This window comes from Amblyraja radiata, chromosome 37 (assembly GCF_010909765.2).
Source record: "Amblyraja radiata isolate CabotCenter1 chromosome 37, sAmbRad1.1.pri, whole genome shotgun sequence".
NCBI lineage: Eukaryota > Metazoa > Chordata > Chondrichthyes > Rajiformes > Rajidae > Amblyraja > Amblyraja radiata.
The window spans coordinates 11,149,917-11,167,598 of record NC_045992.1 but is presented as its reverse complement, the minus strand read 5'-3'; the positions used below and the strand labels follow the sequence as shown (position 1 = coordinate 11,167,598).

At 41.5% G+C, this 17,682-nt stretch overlaps 1 protein-coding gene across 3 annotated transcripts in view; it reads left to right on the top strand.

Moving 5' to 3' along the window:
• The window catches only part of wapl (WAPL cohesin release factor), a 137,548-nt gene that overhangs the window by 97,813 nt on the left and 22,053 nt on the right, over positions 1–17,682 (top strand). The window lies entirely within an intron of this gene.

Below are 17,682 nucleotides of genomic sequence, written 5' to 3'. Positions count from 1 at the left end.
TCTCCCGTTCACCACATAATTCATTAAAGTGTACTTAGTTTCAGTTTTCCATCAGCACTGGAGATATAATTAACAATTATCAAAGGAGTTTGAATATCTTCTGACTGTTTCACCTGCAAAACTCTAGAAATGCCTCCCAAATATAAGATTTGATGTTTTTCGAATCTACTTCTGAGAAATCTGTGCAGCGCAATTTTATGAGGAGAGGATGTGGAGAGTTCTACTTTTGATCTCTTAAATGACATTTACTACCCAGTTTTTATACAGTTAACAATAGTCAACAGTAGACACCAAGTTTAGTTCATGTAAACCAAAGAGATCTGATGTTTGTTAACATGTGCCTATCACCCGGTACTTCAAATGTCTGAATTACAATACAGTTTAAAAAAAAATCTGTGTTTTTAACCTCTCCTGTGTTAATGACTTTTAAATATGAAACACATTCACAAACCTGCAGTTGCCTGGATCTCTCTGCTGTGATGGCCTGAGAGTCTGGGGTCAATGATTCGCCAGCTGTCAGTTGATTTCTGAATGCAACAAACAGCCTGTGCTGAGACTGACCCCTTTGCTGCAGTCGACCAAATCAAAGTGTTAAATTTCTCTCCATTTTGGGGAAAAATAATGATTGTTATTTTTTTTCCAAAATGGTGGGACCCTATGAAGCTTGTCAGACACAATTCGTATTAACAAATGGTGCTCATTTTCATTTGTTAGTCCATATTGCTAATGGAATGTTGGCCTTCATAACAAGAGGATTTCAGTATAGGAGAGGTTCTTCTGCAGTTGTACAGGTAAGACCACATCTGGAGTATTGTGTACTAATTTGAGGAAGGACATCCTTGTGATTGAGGCAGTGCAGTGTAGGTTCACGAGATTGATCCCTGGGATCGCAGGACTGTCATATGAGGAAAGCTTGTATTCACTGGAGTTTAGAAGGATGAGGGGGATCTTATAGAAGCATATAAAATTACAAAAGGATTGGACAGGCTAGATGCAGGAAAAATGTTCCCAATGTTGGGCGAGTCCAGAACCAGGGACCACAGTCTTAGAATAAAGGGCAGGCCATTTAGGACTGAGATGAGGAAAAACCTTTTCACCCAGAGTTGTGAATTGGTGTAATTCCCGGCCACAGAGGGCAGTGGAGGCCAAGTCACTGGATGGATTTAATAATAATAATAAACTTTATTATGGACTCAAGGTCCAGACAAGGGGCAACATTACATAAAAAATGCATTGCATATTAAATATCATAAATACATATAAAATCTTAGTATATCACATAAAAACATCATAATTTATATTAATAAAAATACATAATTCTTAAGTTAAAAATCCAGATTAAAAGATGATCAATGTCCTACAACGAGACAAAGATACCAGTGTCTCCACAGCTGGGATTCGTAGCGTGTAGTGCTAACCCTTATGTTTGGCAAGACCACAATAAGCACATTTTTAGAGTCATTTATCCTGCAAATGAATTTATACATGTGATGTCTTACGATAGCTTCTATAGTACTGACTCCTGCAGCCACAAACATATTACTGGCACTACACCATCAAGGTTGCCTTAGTGTTCTCATGGCATCGTTATATGCCACCTTTAGTCTCTGCATACTTGTCTTTCCATAGTTCGAACACAGGTGCGCAGTGTAGAGAGGTGTGCAGTATGCTCTAAATAGCGACATCTTCACCACATCTGCACTTTAAGAGAGAGTTAGATAGAACTCTAGAGGCTGGTGGCATCAAAGGATATGGGGAGAAGGCAGGCACGGGTTATTGATTGGGGACGATCAGCCATGATCACAATGAATGGCGGTGCTGGCTCGAAGGGCTGAATGGCCTCCTACACCAATTTTCTATGTTTCTACATTTTCACAATTGCCAAATAATTTTGTCTCAGATTTAGATTTTGCCTTGTCATAGAACAGTACTGCACAAGAACAGACCCTTCGACCCCGCAATGTGCAAGCATGATGCCAAAGCAACTCTTATCTACCTGCACATAATCTATATTTCCTGAATATCCATATTTCTATCAAAGTCTCAGCCCATACCCCTCTCTAGTCTGTCTCTAAGCACACACCCTTCTCTTGTCCCATTCCTTAGCACATACCTCTTGTCCTTTTTCTGGAGCCAGACCTGTGTTATTGTCAACACAATAGCTCCGTAAGAGGCACAAGTTACTGCATCCTATTTGACATGTTTCTTGCATTTATGCACATGCAGTCTACTGTCATGTTTGATCCATTTTTATTCTTGGATTTCCTTACCCTGGAGTATTTTTCCTCAAACATCCCATTTCTATTTAATTGTGGTATCCATCGTCACCACCAAATGAATTTACATCTGTTCCTGAAGCACTGGTTAATCCCTCCATGAGAACGATCCCATCCAAGTATGTTGTGGTGCATGTCATCCGTCGAGCACGGGTCTGCTCTCCCTTTTGTTTAGCATGCTAGTTTTATTCCTCTCTATCCGTACTCACTATTCATCTGTTTGATAGTTTAGTTTGGTTTCCATGTGTTTTTGTGGTCAGGATTGTAGAGGTCGCAGTATTGCATCCTCTTATAGTTTAGCTATTTTAGAGATACAGCGTGGAAACAGGCCCACCAAATCCACACTGACCAATGATCACCCAGACAATAGTTGTATCCTGCACACTAGGGACAATTTACAGAAGCCCATGAATCCACAAACCTGTACGTCTTGTGGAGTGTGGGAGGAAACTGGAACACCTGGGGAAAACCCACACGGTAACAAGAGTAGAACGTACAAATTCTGAACAGACGACACTTGTAGTCAAGATCAAACCTGGGTCTCTGGTGCTGTGATATTGTGCAGCCTTTAATTTATTTATGTCAAAAAGCACGATGTGATCATCGTCACACACGGCTCCATGACCTGCAGTAGTGAGATCACCACACTATATCACCAATGCTGTAATAATTCGATATAGTACAGGAAGGAGTTCAAACCAATTCTGGTGCTGACGATTAAATTGATTCGGCCTTTCTCTCACTGTATTCTAGCCATGCTCTAGAGTGCGAGTTTGGTAACTAATCACAAAGTTAAGTCTAGTGCCACATACTGTGTACTATGCTGGCTGTACCTGCATTAGTTGAAAATATTATCCGATGAGATTGAAGCTGAGAAAGCAGGCGTTCAACACTACCGCAGTGCAGGTATCACAAATCAGAGGGCGTCATCACCCTGTCTGCCCACCCCTCCCCCAGTTAAAGTTGTAGTCCCGGTCCAGTGAGTTTGCTCCACCCATTTATCCAACAGGCTTCATAGTCGAGTAAGAAAGCTCAAATCCCATTTGAGGAAAGGAAACATAATATTTTCCTCTGCTGTTCACTACTGATGAGCCGAACAAATTATTTTAAATCTTCAGCCTGGTCTTCTGCCAAAGGCAGTTATTCGGCAAGCTGTTTTGCTGAGCAACTTTTACACTGTCTTCCTGCTCTGATCAGTCATGTTCACATTTCCCCTTTTGAAACTGCTACTGTGTACAGCTGTGCGTTTTTTATATTTAAAAAAAAAAGGATGTTTCTGTTGCCAGCAAGTTCCTGGTTGACCCAGACAGTAGGCTGAATCTGGTAGTTGTCAGCAGCTTTGAGCGGCCCTTGCTCGGTGAAGCATTGTTGTACATCATTGTTCTCCGCTGCCTGACCCGAGTCGGCACGGAGAATGCAGCTTGCAGAAGATAATTATTTTCCATTTGCCTTGTGTTGCTTAACGTTAGCTGCCGGTATGCTTAGCACCTCTGACAGATGTGAAAACATGTTTCTGCTAATCTGCTGTGTGTTGTTTTCAATTTGGTGGCCTCTGCCTGCCCTTGCTTCCTTTCCCTGACACTCAAAAGGAAATATTTATCTGTCCCAATTGCCTGCCTTTGACCAAGAGGTGGTGCAGTTGGATCCGGTGGGCTGTGTTTCACTACCAGTTCTGTCAGGTTTCTAGCTATAACCACTGAGTGGCACTCCATCCAGTTGCAGAAAAAAGCCACTACACAGGCACGCGCTCTGAATTTCTTGGGAAAGTAATTGTCTGGGAAACTCATGTATTTATATTTCTATATATATAACAGTTAAATCCTGCATATGCATCGAGAAAATTAATGATTTTCGTCCAATTTACCATGTTGAATTGCACTGTTGTTTGCTGTAATCTGTAAGATCCTCTATTTACAATTTAATTTAATAACTCCAAAATTATACTGGAATCAAATGCTGCCCGGTGGATCTTCAGAGGATATTTAAATTAAAAGAAATATAAAGGACTTGTGATAATTAAAGGATTCGGTCTTGGGATGACCCAGAGCACATTATGGTCAGGCAAATAGTTTTTAATATATTTAATCTATAATATGGGAAACATGGCAGTCAGTTTGCACACATCAAACCTCCACGAATAGCAATGTAATATTTCCTCCCTGATCTGTGTTTCTGCCCAGTCTAAAGATGAGCTAATGGGCCATTCTTTGGAAAGTGAACCAAAATGTCACACACACGACCAGATGGCATCACATAAAGTAATGCATTCAAACATTCTTGTAAGGGATTAATCTTATTGCTATTTTCCTACCTACAGAACTATAATGCATGTCTGCTAAAGATATCAACATTCTAGCTTTTTAAAATTCAGAGTTTGTAAGATAAAACTGAGATGAAAAAAATGCTTCCATGTGCGGCCACGCACGTGACCAGTCGTATTTGACCTCTGACCCTAAACATTGTCAGCATAACACAAACATTTCACTTGATAAACCGAAAGAAATGTGAATCATACATACAGTACAAAACAATACACCTGTAATGCTTTCAGAATTAGAAGAGATGTATTCCACAATTTTTCATAGTTTTTGTTCACACACGTGACGAAAAATGGGCCTGATGGTTTGCCGCTGGTGCATTAGGAGGACTGGGTGTGGAGGAGGTGATAGGTTTGTGAACGAGGGAATGGTTCCATGGAGAATAAATGGGGGAGTGGAATTCATGGAAATGTCCTGAGTGCCAGGATAAGTTTTTGGGCTGAATGCCTCCTATGTTGAGAAATATGGGCCAGACATTCTGTTTAATAATTGTGGGATAAATAATTAGTCTTGGAACAATCCAATAACTCCACGACTCTTAAAAGTGATATCATGGGAGCTTTTACACTCACCTGGGGAGAACAGGTAGAATTTGGTTCAGCATCTTATCTTAAAGACAGCTCCCTGACGATGTGTTCATCCCTCAGTACCACACCAGGACATCAGCCAAGATTTTTGTGCCCAAATCTGAATACAACTTGAATCCACAATCTTGTGACTCGGGCAAGAGTACTACCCACTTAGCCATGGCTAACAAATTGGAAATAACAGTTGGCATAGTATTAAAAAATAATTGAAAGCATTTCTATTGAATCCTGGTGAGACCAAGCAATTGCACACAGATTTAGTTTCAGTCAGACAAAGAATCACTGGAGAAAGTATTAAAAAAAAGGACACGAAACCGAACTGTGAAATTATTACTTGAGGAAAGTGAACAGGGTGGAGCTCTTGTCTAGAAACTATGAATAGTATTACCTAGTCGAGGTCTTTATCTACCTAATCAAACCTCTAATTTTGGTATCGGAGGAGTCTGGAGATGAAGGACCTAAGCAAAGATAGTCATTAATAGATCTAGTGGAGAATTCGGAATAAACAATATTTTTAGTTGCTGGTTCGATGTGGCACTGAGTGTAGTTGAGACAGATTAGTGCAGTTATGGGAAGGCTAGATAAACACGGGGGGTGAAAATGGAATTTACTGGTGAAATAGAAAGGAAAGTAGTTGTATGGAGCTGGTTTACAGGCATGAGCTTATTAAACAATATGGCACCTTTCTCAGCTGTGAAATTCTTTGAATAATTAATATACTTAAAGAATTAGCTCCTTTACGGCAATGTGGCACAGGTGCCAGCAGTTTGGTGCATCTTCCTTTTGTCAGCAATTTTTAAGAGCTATCTAAAGTCGTTTTCCTTTTCTGATCAACACTGTAAAAGTTTCTCCTTTGAGTATTTATCCAGTGCCACCTTGAAGCTGTTATTGAATCTGCCACCTGCCCCCCTTTCAGGCTCTGTGCTCTTGTTGCATGAGTCATTTCACTTCAGTCTACGTGTCCTGACACAGCACAGATCTGCATCTTAACGTGATGCATATCAACATTAATACTTCATTGAGTTACTTGTGCGGATACCTAGAAGTGTCAGTTCATGGAAACAGGGATATTTATTACTTGTGTAAGAAGGAACTGCAGATGCTGGTTTAAACCGAAGATAGACACAAAAAGTTGGAGTAACTCAGCGGGACAGGCAGCATCTCTGGAGAGAAGGAATGGGTGATGTTTCAGGATGAGACCCTTCTATATTAATTTGTTTTTTCGATTATTACATTGAAAATGCCTCATATAGACCCACAAATGAATGCATTCAAGGGTATGTTATCTCATGGAATCAGGCCAAACACTTGCAAGGAAACCTGATTACTTCCACTGGCCCCCTTCAACTGTTGAATTGATATTGTTCCACATATTAAACATCACTTGAAAGAAGCATTGAGGAAGGGAGAGACACGGTGTGCTTTGGCCAAGGTGTTCATTGCCCATCAATCACTAAGGATGCATACTTCAAGGGAAGTTGCAAACAGTAAATATTTTCCAAAACTAACAGTACAGTGGCATGATCAACCAATGTGAAAATCGCCCTGCTCCTTTCTGTTTGCAGCTGGACAACAAATTGAATTGTTACACTGCTTATCTAATCTTAGTTGCAAGTAAAGTGATACAAGGTGTACCACATGTTTTATCTACACTCAGCAAAGACCTCCATTGCCAGATGTAGGGGGGTGGGGAACCAAATTCTCGAGGTGAAGTGCGTCTGATATTGTGACTGCATTTGACTGTCGATGTTCAAGTAATCCTGGCCAAAATTGAAGTCAGGAGCCGCAAAGGGAGTTTGATTGTTATAGACCAATAAGCCCAGCCCCAGATCATTGCCAAACCTGTGATTTGTACTATAGAAGCATGTGCCTGCAGCCAGACAAATTCTAAGATTTATCTCTGGTTTTTGCACGTTATCTTGGCTTGGAAAAAAATCCATTGATTTGTTAATAATTCTAGGTCTTAGAACTATTGTCCAATAGTATTAAATGTGCAATCACTATACAGATTTTGATAGCTCAACATGATGGTTCACCACCACATTCTCAAGCATTTTGGTATAGGATATAAAATTCTTTAAATGGGCATCTATAATACCGATGCCCAAGAAGAGTAAGGTAACGTGCCTCAATGATTACTGACTGGTGGCATTAACATCCATGGTGATAAAGTAATTTGAGGAGTTGGTTATGACACATATCAACTCCTTCCAAAACAAGAACCTGGGCCCTACAATTTGCCTACCACCACAACAGGTCAACAGAGGATGCAATCTCACTGGCTCTCTACTCTGCACTGGACCACTTTGACAATAAAACACATACATCAGCTTGGTGTTCAATGACTACAGCTCGGCGTTTGCCACCATGGCTTTTCACACCTTACCCTTCCATGTCTTGCGTCTCCCTCTCCCCTGATTCTCAATCTGAAGATGGGTCTCTACCCGAAATGTCATCCATTCCTTCCATCCAGAAATGCTGCCTGTCTCACTGCGTTACTCCAGCTATTTGTGTCTATCTTCTTTGGAGCTGGTGCTTGGCAGCCGCACCAATTCTAAGACTGCCCTCTGGTTTTGCACACTATCTTGGGTTGGAAAAAAATCAATGTGTTCCTTGTTAATAATTCCAGGTCATGGAGCTACTATGCAATAGTCAAGTCAAGTCAAGTTTATTTGTCACATACACATACGAGATGTGCAGTGAAATGAAAGTGGCAATGCTCGCGGACTTTTGTGCAAAAGACAAACAACCAAACAAACTATAAACACAATCATAACACACATATTCTTTTACATAATAAATAATGGAAGGAAAAACGTTCAGTAGAGTTAGTCCATAGGCGTTTACAGTCCGAATGGCCTCTGGGAAGAAACTCCTTCTCAGCCTCTCCGTTCTCACCCATTGGCAACGGAGGCGTTTGCCTGACCGTAGCAGCTGGAACAGTCCGTTGCAGGGGTGGAAGGGGTCTCTCATGATATTGTTGGCTCTGGAGTTGCAACTCCTGATGTATAGTTCCTGCAGGGGGGCAAGTGAAGTTCCCATAGTGCGTTCGGCCGAACGGACTACATTCTGCAGAGCCTTCTTGTCCTTGGCAGAGCAATTCCAAAACCAGATGGTAATGTTCCCGGACAAGATGCTTTCCACCGCCGCTGCGTAGAAGCACTGGAGGATCCTCGGAGACACTCTGAATTTCCTCAATTGCCTGAGGTGGTAAAGGCGCTGCCTTGCCTTACTCACGAGTGCTGAGGCGTGTGATGCCCATGTCATATCCTCGGAGATGTGGACTCCCAGATATTTAAAACAGTTCACCCTATCCACAGGATCCCCATTTATCCTCAATGGAGTGTACGTCCTCGGATGATGTGCCCTCCTAAAGTCCATGATCAGCTCCTTTGTTTTTTTGATGTTCAAGAGGAGGCTGTTATCCTGGTACCAGAGTGCTAGACCAGCCACCTCCTCCCGGTAGGCCTTCTCGTCGTTGACATACCAAATCTCTGTGTGGTGATTGCTAAATAGGCAATCACCACACAGATTTCGATGGCTCAAGTTGATAGGTCACGATCACTTTCTCAAGCTTTTAGGTATAAAATCCTTTAAAAGGGCATCAGTAATACCGCTGCCCAATGTGACGTGCTTCAATGGCTACCAACCAGTGGCACTAATGTCTGTGGTGATGTAGTGCTTTGAGGTGTTGGTTATGGCGCATATCAACTCCTTCCTCAACAAGAGCTGGACCCCACTACAATGTGTTACATGTTACCATCACAGCTGTTCGACAAAGGAAGAGATCTCACTGGCTCTCGATTCTGCACTCGACCACTTGGACAATACAAGCATACATCAGGCTGTTCTTCATAGACTACAGCTCGGCATTTAACACCATCATCCCCACCTAGCAAGTTACCAAGTTCATGGAACTGGGTCTCTGTGCATCCCTTTGCAACCGGATCTTGACTTCCTCATCAACAGACCATAACCTGTAAGAATTAGCAGCAACACTTCCTCCTCCACCATCCAGCATAGGAGCACCTTAAGGCTGGGTGCTCAGCCCCCTGCTCTGCACACCCAGTGCTCGCGACTGTGTAGCCGAACACCGTTGGAACTCGATCTCCAAGTTTGCTAATGACACCGCCATTACTGGACGAATTATAGATGACAATGAGTCGGAGTGCAGGAGGGAGATCGAATGACGGACTAAATGGTGCCAGCAAAACAACCTTGCTCTTAATGTTAGTAAGACCAAGGAACTGATTGTGGACTTTGGAAGAGTCTTTCGATGGAACGGTGGTAGAGAGAGTCAAAAGTTTCAAATTCCTGGATGTGCACATCTCTGAAGATATATACTGGACATAGCACAGTGATGCAATCATAAGGAAAACCTCTCAACCCCTCTACTTCCTTAGAAGATTGAAGAGATTTGGTATGTCAACGAATACTCTCCAACTTTTGCAGGTGTACAGTAGAGAACATGTTGGCTGGTTGTATCACAGCCTGGTTCAGCAAGTTGAATGCCCAGGAATGAAGAAGATTGCAAAAGTGGTGAACACTGCCCAGTCCATCATGAGTACTGACCTCCCAACCATCGAACGGATCTCGAAAGGGCAGCCAGCATCCTCAGAGACCCACACCACCCTGGCCGTGCTCTCATTTCACCCATCCTATCAAAAAGGTATAGGGACCTGAAAACTAACATCCAGGTTCAGGAGCAGCTTTTTCCCTACAACCACCACGCTATTAAACACGATGACCTCCAAATAGTCTCTGAACTATATAGACTTGGTGATTTTATGTTTACACTATTATTGTCAATTTGTCTTTATTTATTTATATGCTGAACTTTTGTCATTTATTATGGGTTTTACAGGGTACTGTGTTTACATATCTGTTGTGCTGCTGCCAGACAGAATTCCATTGCTCCATTTCTGGGCATATGACAATAAAACATTCCTGACTAAGTTCTGACCTGAAAAGCAATGCTCACATCCATGAATGAATAAAAAATATACATGGATTGAACTAGATATTCTACATCTGTAGAGATTTTGCCATCTATGCCTCTCAGAAGAAAATAATTAATTGATTTTGAGCCTGAAGTGATTTAGTTATTCCCAGTCTTCGGATTGCTATTTATTTTGTCAACTGCAAAAACTGAATTTGAGCAGTGTGGTTGCAGCTGCCTAACTAAATCTTCACAGATCACTGTTTTCTGCTGTCTTACAAAGGCCATGGGACTGATGAAGACATTTGTGATTTACAAAATGCTGTTGAGTTTAGAACTTGATGTGGAACCCAAGTGTTAACACAGCACCTCCACCAACTGTGCAGCCTCCAAACATGCTTTCCGGTTGTTGTGCAGTTTCCTATATATTGCTCTGTTAGGAATCTACATTTTAATTCTAACTAAACCTATACTCAAATGGTGAATTAATTTCACAGTTTCCAACCTCTTCACTTAGTCTTTTCCTCCTCCATGGCATGGACTTTGTTCCTTTCTCTGCACTTTTAGCCTCATCTTCAGTTGCTTGTGTGCTCAACTCTCGTTCTCCTCTTCCCCACAATTCAGCAGCCATTGTCACTTGGTGTAAGAGGATTGTGGAGACCAGAATCATGAAGCTAAACAGCAGGGAAACAGGCTCTTTGGTCATTCCTGTCCATGCCAACCAAGTTGGATTTCGTGGCAAGTGTCGTTTGCCTGCATTTGCCCCATATCCCTCTTAACCCCTTCATAATAAATATCTGTCTAAATGTATTTTCAGACATAATTGTATCTGCTTCAAGGTTTTAAAGTCACAGTTTCAAGGTCAGTTTATTGTCACATGTACCGATTAAGGTACAGTGAAATGTGAGTTTTAGATATGGCTACCTTTTGTGGGGGGAAAAGGTGCCCTTGAGTTCCCACTTAAATCTCCCCCTTCTCATCTAAAGGGAGAGGAAGTATCTCAAAAGCATTTAAGAAGGAACTGCAGATGCTGGAAAATCGCAGGTAGACAAAAGTGCTGGAGTAACTCAGCGGGTGCAGCAGCATCTATGGAGCGAAGGAAATAGGCAATGTTTCGGGCCGAAACCCTTCTTCAGACTCAAGAAGGGGTTCGGCCTGAAATGTTGCCTATTTCCTTCGCTCCATATATGCTGCTGCACCCGCTGAGTTTCTCCAGCACTTTTGTCTGCTAATTAAAAAGCATCCCCATGACTAATTCATGAGGCTTAATTTATTTGGATGATGATGGTAATTCTGATCTGGTTGACATCTGTTGCCGAATTGTGGGTTCCGGGCTTGATATTGGGTCCATCCTTGAAGTGGTGTTGTCTGTGCCACAGGATCCCTTTAGTGTATCGCTCAGATTTGATGTTGTTCCCATAATGCTATTGATATTGATTTTCTTTGGCGGGTTAATGCATTAGCTGATCGTGAAGAATTACTTTGTGTTGCTTTGTAGATTGGTTACTTCACTTACTAACCAATGTAGTGCTTTATTATTAGAAGCTCCGCCTACTACACTGTTCATATTATCACAACCCAACTTGTGCTGGTAGACCATGCTGCTACACAGCAGAAGCAACATGTTGTAGTGTGTTATATGCACTTTTCAATAAATACTGTTGTACCATGTTCGTGAGTATGACTGGGTCATTCGACAGCTTCACACAATGCAGTCTCAGTTTTCTAGTTGAGGAAAGGATAGATGGAGTCCAATAGTATTGAAACTGCATGTTGTCATCAGGCCAGTTGAGTATGGCAGCCTATTCCTAATAAAGGTATATGGCGGAATGGCTCGAAGATGTGTGCAGGTGAGCTGGATGTCAGGGTGCTCAGACTGCTTTTGTGCCTGAACAGGTTCAGTAACTGATCAGTAAACACCACAATTCAACTTTTCATATCAGGGTGCAATGTCTTTCGTCTTTCATTGCCTGGTACTTGGTATGTGATGATAGCAGTGAAAACTTGATTATGCAAAGTTCTAAACTTATTATCCTCCGTGGCATTATTAGAGAGACTGGAGAAGCTAGGCATGTTCAAGCTGAGAACATGAAATGGAGATATAATGGAATTGTTCAAAATCATGAATTATTTTCAGTGAATAAGAAGAAACTGTTTTCCACAGTGCTAAAATGATTGACCACAGAGCACAGGATAAGCAACATAAGAATCAGCAGAGAGATGTTATAATATGGAATTCACTGCTTGAAAATGTGATGGAAGTTTCAATATTAACATTGCAAAGGAAATTAGATATATGTATGGCAATGAAAAAATTGCAAGGGTGTGGGATAAGATCATAGAAATACAACTGAGTGGATAGCTCATTCAAAGTGCTGTCTGTGCTAACTACACTGGGTATCACCTTTCTCATTATTATTGTGTGTCAGGCATTTATTCCGAAGCTACAGTGCTTTGTGCAGTTTGTCATTTCCTATTGGGAAAAACATGTACAATTATCAAGAATGTCCTGGGTGTGTTGGTAGTCGGGTAATTCAGAGAGTCAAGTGATCTGGACACATATGCTCATGCCACCACCGTAGCAAGCTCATTTAAATTCACCAAATTAAACCTTGGGTAAAAACTAGTCTCAATTTTTGAAACTAGAAAGCTGAGGTTATCTCAAACTTATTTACTTGAGATCAAGTGAATAACTAATCGGTTAAGTAACTGTGCTGTTCTTTCATGGTCCAACCAATATGCAATTCCATTTCCTCAGCAATCCTTAGAAAACTCTTAACACCAAGAAATCACCCTTCGGTGTAATGCCAGATTATACCCGTCATTTTCAAGAGTCATTTTATCACAACCTGCCTGGGGACAATTAATGAAGGCACAAGTGAGTGCAGATGCTAGAATCATAAGCAAAAAACCAAAATGCTATTGCAACCCAATGGGTCAGGCAGCATCTATGGAGGGAAATAATTATCCTTCCGACTCATGGAGTGGGGGGAGAAAGGCGAGGGGGTGGTAAAGATGCAGCTGAGGGGAGTGCTTGGGAAATGTGGAGATGGTGACAAAGCCTAGAGGTGAAAAGGAGACTCGAGGTATTAGGTAAGGAGAGAAGAGGTGGAATGAAATGTGAAGCCAGAAGGGGGGATATAGTGGAAGTTAACGGAGGAGGTGAGCGTAAAGAGGGAAAGGGAGCAGGGTGGCTGGGGAAATGTGTGCGTTCAGGGGGTAGAGATGGCAATATTTGTAATTGGAAATTTCAATGTTCATTCCATTAGATTTTGGGCTACTTGAGCAGTATATAAAGAGCAGTTCTTCCAGTTTCTCCCATTATTCCATCAGTCTGAAGAAGGGCCGTGACCAAAACATTGTCCATTCCCTCCACAGGTGCTATCTGACCCACTGAGTTCCTCGCCGCACTGTTTCTTGCTGTAGGCCAATAGTGCTCATCGTGTCAGTTGCGTCCACATCATCTGGATGATTAAGAATGCCTGGTGTGAATCCTTAATATTTCCAGATGCAAATTTGTTGCAATATTCTCTGTTTCCTTCCCTCCTCCCTTCCTTTTCTTTGACATGCCCATCTGTACACATTTATTCAATTACCCTGGAGGAATGCTTCCAGTTTTTTCCGTGTGTAACTATGGCTTCTATGGAAGTGAACAGTTTCAGTTCAGCTCAACAGCCACGTGCAATGTGAAGTCATGGCCATTTGCTCAGTGGCCAGCTGTCAAGTATAGATACATCGATGAGCAACAGGCACATTGTTAGCTTACCCTGCACTTTATTTCATTCTTGCATACTTGAAGCAAAGCTTATCTGCAAGTGCTTTATATTTAACATGATGCATTCATTTGAGGTGTTAGCACTGGTCAACATGTATCTGTGAATATCATTTATAATTCCCCTGGATCCAAGAATAATTATCTGCATATTTCGACTCCTGTGGTAGTAGAACTCTGATCTGATACCTAGTTACATGCACATAAGCCAGCAACCCCAACTTTAGAATCTGGGGCAGAATTTTGATGAACCAAAGCTATACCAGTGACCAACCAACTAACACAAGAGAAAAGTGAGAGTTGGGGCTGCAAGCTGAATTTTGCAATAACCCAGTAAGTATAGTATTCAGGGTTTAACTCAAAACCTGCACTTCAATGTCCTCCATATGTGGTATTGGCTTCATTCAGGGTTACCACAACCGAAATGCCTCCAAGTCATCATTTAATTTCTAAATCATGGCTCCAGCCTTTAGATTTCGTGCATGTATTGATATTTTCTTAAAGTATGAATAGTAAATGCTTTTTTATATTGGTTAATGTTTTTCTACACTGGAGTGGCAGAGAATGCAGTGTTTGGAGTATCCAGAAATAGCCATACATTGGGGAAACTGCTTAGCTGCTGTGCTTGCCCTGTTACTCACTTGGTCTGGTACATACTAATTATGCCTTCGCACAGCTTCCATTTCTCATTACTTGATGGGTTAGAGGGTAGTGACTGCGACAGAACCCAATGTTGCATTTCTTGTAATTGAAATGTGGCATTGACAAACATCTGTTGGTGTTTGTGAAAATCCCATTGCCTGCTCATTAACAAACCCAGAATGTGGCCAGCACATTCACTTTATGGCTCAATGCCTGTGGTTTTATAGGTTTTGATTCTTGACCATTCTTGATGTGTTTACATCCTGTGACTGTGGGCAGATGGTTGCTGAAACAATTGGTCTTCAAGCTTGGCCTGGAGTCAGTGCATTTTCTGTATGTTGTGACATTGAAACTAGTGTCTGGATTAATTGATGCTCTCTCCAGGTACGCAGGGCAAGGTGGTTCAGTTCATTGTTGCAATTAAGCTGTAGTGAACAAATTGCTTTCAATAATGCAAGGGTTAAGATTGCCAGGTTGGATAATCTATCTGGCTCAAGGTCTGCTTGAAATAAATATATTTAAAGAGTGGACACAAATGGTTAAACTATTTAATCAGCTCATTAATCAGTGGAACTTAATTGATTTTTTTTTTGTCTAATGGAAGGAGAAGTGAGTTGACTTTGCACCACACGTTTGCTTGTCTTTGGTATTTTGTCAGTTGACAGAATTATCAGATTTGTGGTGTCAGGTTTAAATTTTAGTTTTTAAAGTTTTCAAAAAGCATAAATCTGATGTAAGGAGCAAATGAAAAGGGTGCTGAGTGTGATTCTGAACATGCTGAATTCCTGGTTTTTGCTGCCTTTCCATGGGTTAGTACAGGGGTTGCCAACCTTTTTCGTCCCGTTTACCCCAGGCAACTTTAATAGCACGTAACAATGTTATTTCACTTATTTATGAACAACTAATGATGAACAGATACTGGTATACCAGAACCAAACACAGTCAGTGAATGAGAAAAAATATGTACAAATTCAGAATCAACAAATTTACCCCCTGGGTAGGAGAAATTTAGCTCCTGGGGGTAAATTTGCCCCAGGTTGGGAACCCTTGGGTTAGAAAGTTGATGGTTGCAAAAAAAAAAGTTAGCCACGACCACTCTGGTATGCCTGCAACAGCTGATTATTATGGAAACACCAGTTACTTCAATTGTAGATGTAGGAAAATGCAAATGCAAATTTAATTGATACTTGGGCAGTACCTTGGGCCCACTACGATATTATCAGTTCTCTGGTAGTTAATGCAGCCAATGTTGGAATCCAGACTTCCGACGTACCTGGTGGAAACGTTGTGTGGGTATTTTGTAAGGTTGTGCCTTCCGTTTGCCATTTAATAGATAGATAGATAAATACTATCTGTGTTTACAGAGGACTTCTGTGTGCTCCTGGTGCATGACCTCAAGATCTCAATACCATTGAATGCTACTCTGAGGCAAAACAGGCCAGCGATTCCCAGAAGCTTTGAGGAAGCTTATATATAATTTGACAAGTAATGGAAGATTGTAAGAAGGTTATAATAATTGTGGGTGACTTGATTTGTCTAATGTTTATCAAGATTAATTTGATAAAGGCATCCTTTGAAGAAGAGTTCATAATGAATTCAGGTCTCAGAACAATTAATTGTGGAATCAACTAGATTGCAAGCTTTTTTAAATTTTGCCATGTGTAACAAGATGGGATTAATTAATGATCGCATGGTAAAAGATTCTCGGGGCAGTGTGATAACATGGTATCACTACGCATTTTTAGTATCAGAGTGAGAAATAAAAAAACCTAACTCTTGCCCCAAGTTAAGTAAGTTAAACAGTTTTGATTGCAGAGGTGGCTAAAATAGAAAATAAAAATAGATTGAGGAAAGATGGTAGAGAAGCAGTGGCAGACAATTAGTGATAGTTGATCGTTCTCAATAGGCATTCCATTGAGATATAGAGACTTTATGAAAGTCATCATTCATCTGTGGTTTACTAAAAACACCCGATTATAAAATATTTGGACTATGGAGAATAAGTGAAATCCCATTTTACAGTGAGCTGATTCTGCATCTGTGACAGAATTTTGTTGAGCCAAAGCTATACCAGTGACCAACCAAATAACACAAGAGAAAAGTAAAAGTTGTGGCTGCACGGCTGGAGTGCTGCGTACAATTTTAGTTTCCAAATTTAAGGTTAGTGTGTTTCCTTTAGAGGCAGTGCATGGGAATACATTGATTCATGGGATAAAGTTGATGTATGAAGAAATGCAGAACAAGTTGAGGTCATTCTGAAGAAGGGTTTCGGCCCGAAACGTCGCCTATTTCCTTCACTCCATAGATGCTGCTGCACCCGCTGAGTTTCCCCAGCAATTTTGTGTACCTGAGGCCATTCTTATTTTAGTTCTGAGGAATGACTGGTGTTCTTATTTAAATATCTAAAATGCAGAGAAAGGGTTGTCAAGATGGAATTTGGGAGAATCTTTTAGGTTAACAACTTGGGGGCAACACTTTCAGTATAAGAGGTTGCCCATTTTACATGGATATGAAGGGTAGAGCTGCTGCCACACAGCACCTAAGACTCGAGTTCAATCCTGACCTCAGGTGCTGTATGTGTGGAGTTGCACAATCTTCCTGTGACAGTGTGGGTTTCCTCCGAGTGCTCCAAGTTCCTCCCACATCCCCAAGACGTGGGTTTGTAGGCAAAGGGCCTGTCCCACTTGGCCGTCATTTACGCGACCTCGTCGTCGCGTTGAGACGCACGGGTAGCGTGTGGGCGGAGCGGAACGGTCGCATGGAGAAGCGCGGAGGGGTATGGAGTTGCGAGTGGTATTGCGCGAGACTTCGGGATTTTGTCGTGCACAAAATCTTTGCGCGCCTCCGGCGTGACGTATAGCGTACGCATGCGGACGTATTGTGGTCGCACGCTGTCGTCCTGACCTCGTACGTGCAGTATGTACTATCACAAATCAGCTATCACAAATATTTTGATTGTACATGCTTTTGATGGTGGAACGTAGGTGCATTTTGGGATGGAGTTGAAATCAGAAAGTCCCCAGAGAATAAGCCATCTCTATTGAGTTATTTGCCTGTATACATGTAGGTGACATATTGTGGTAGGCAGATCTGCGACGTTTGATGCTGCTGATTCATTAAAAATTGTGAATATTCAGGCACTTGACAC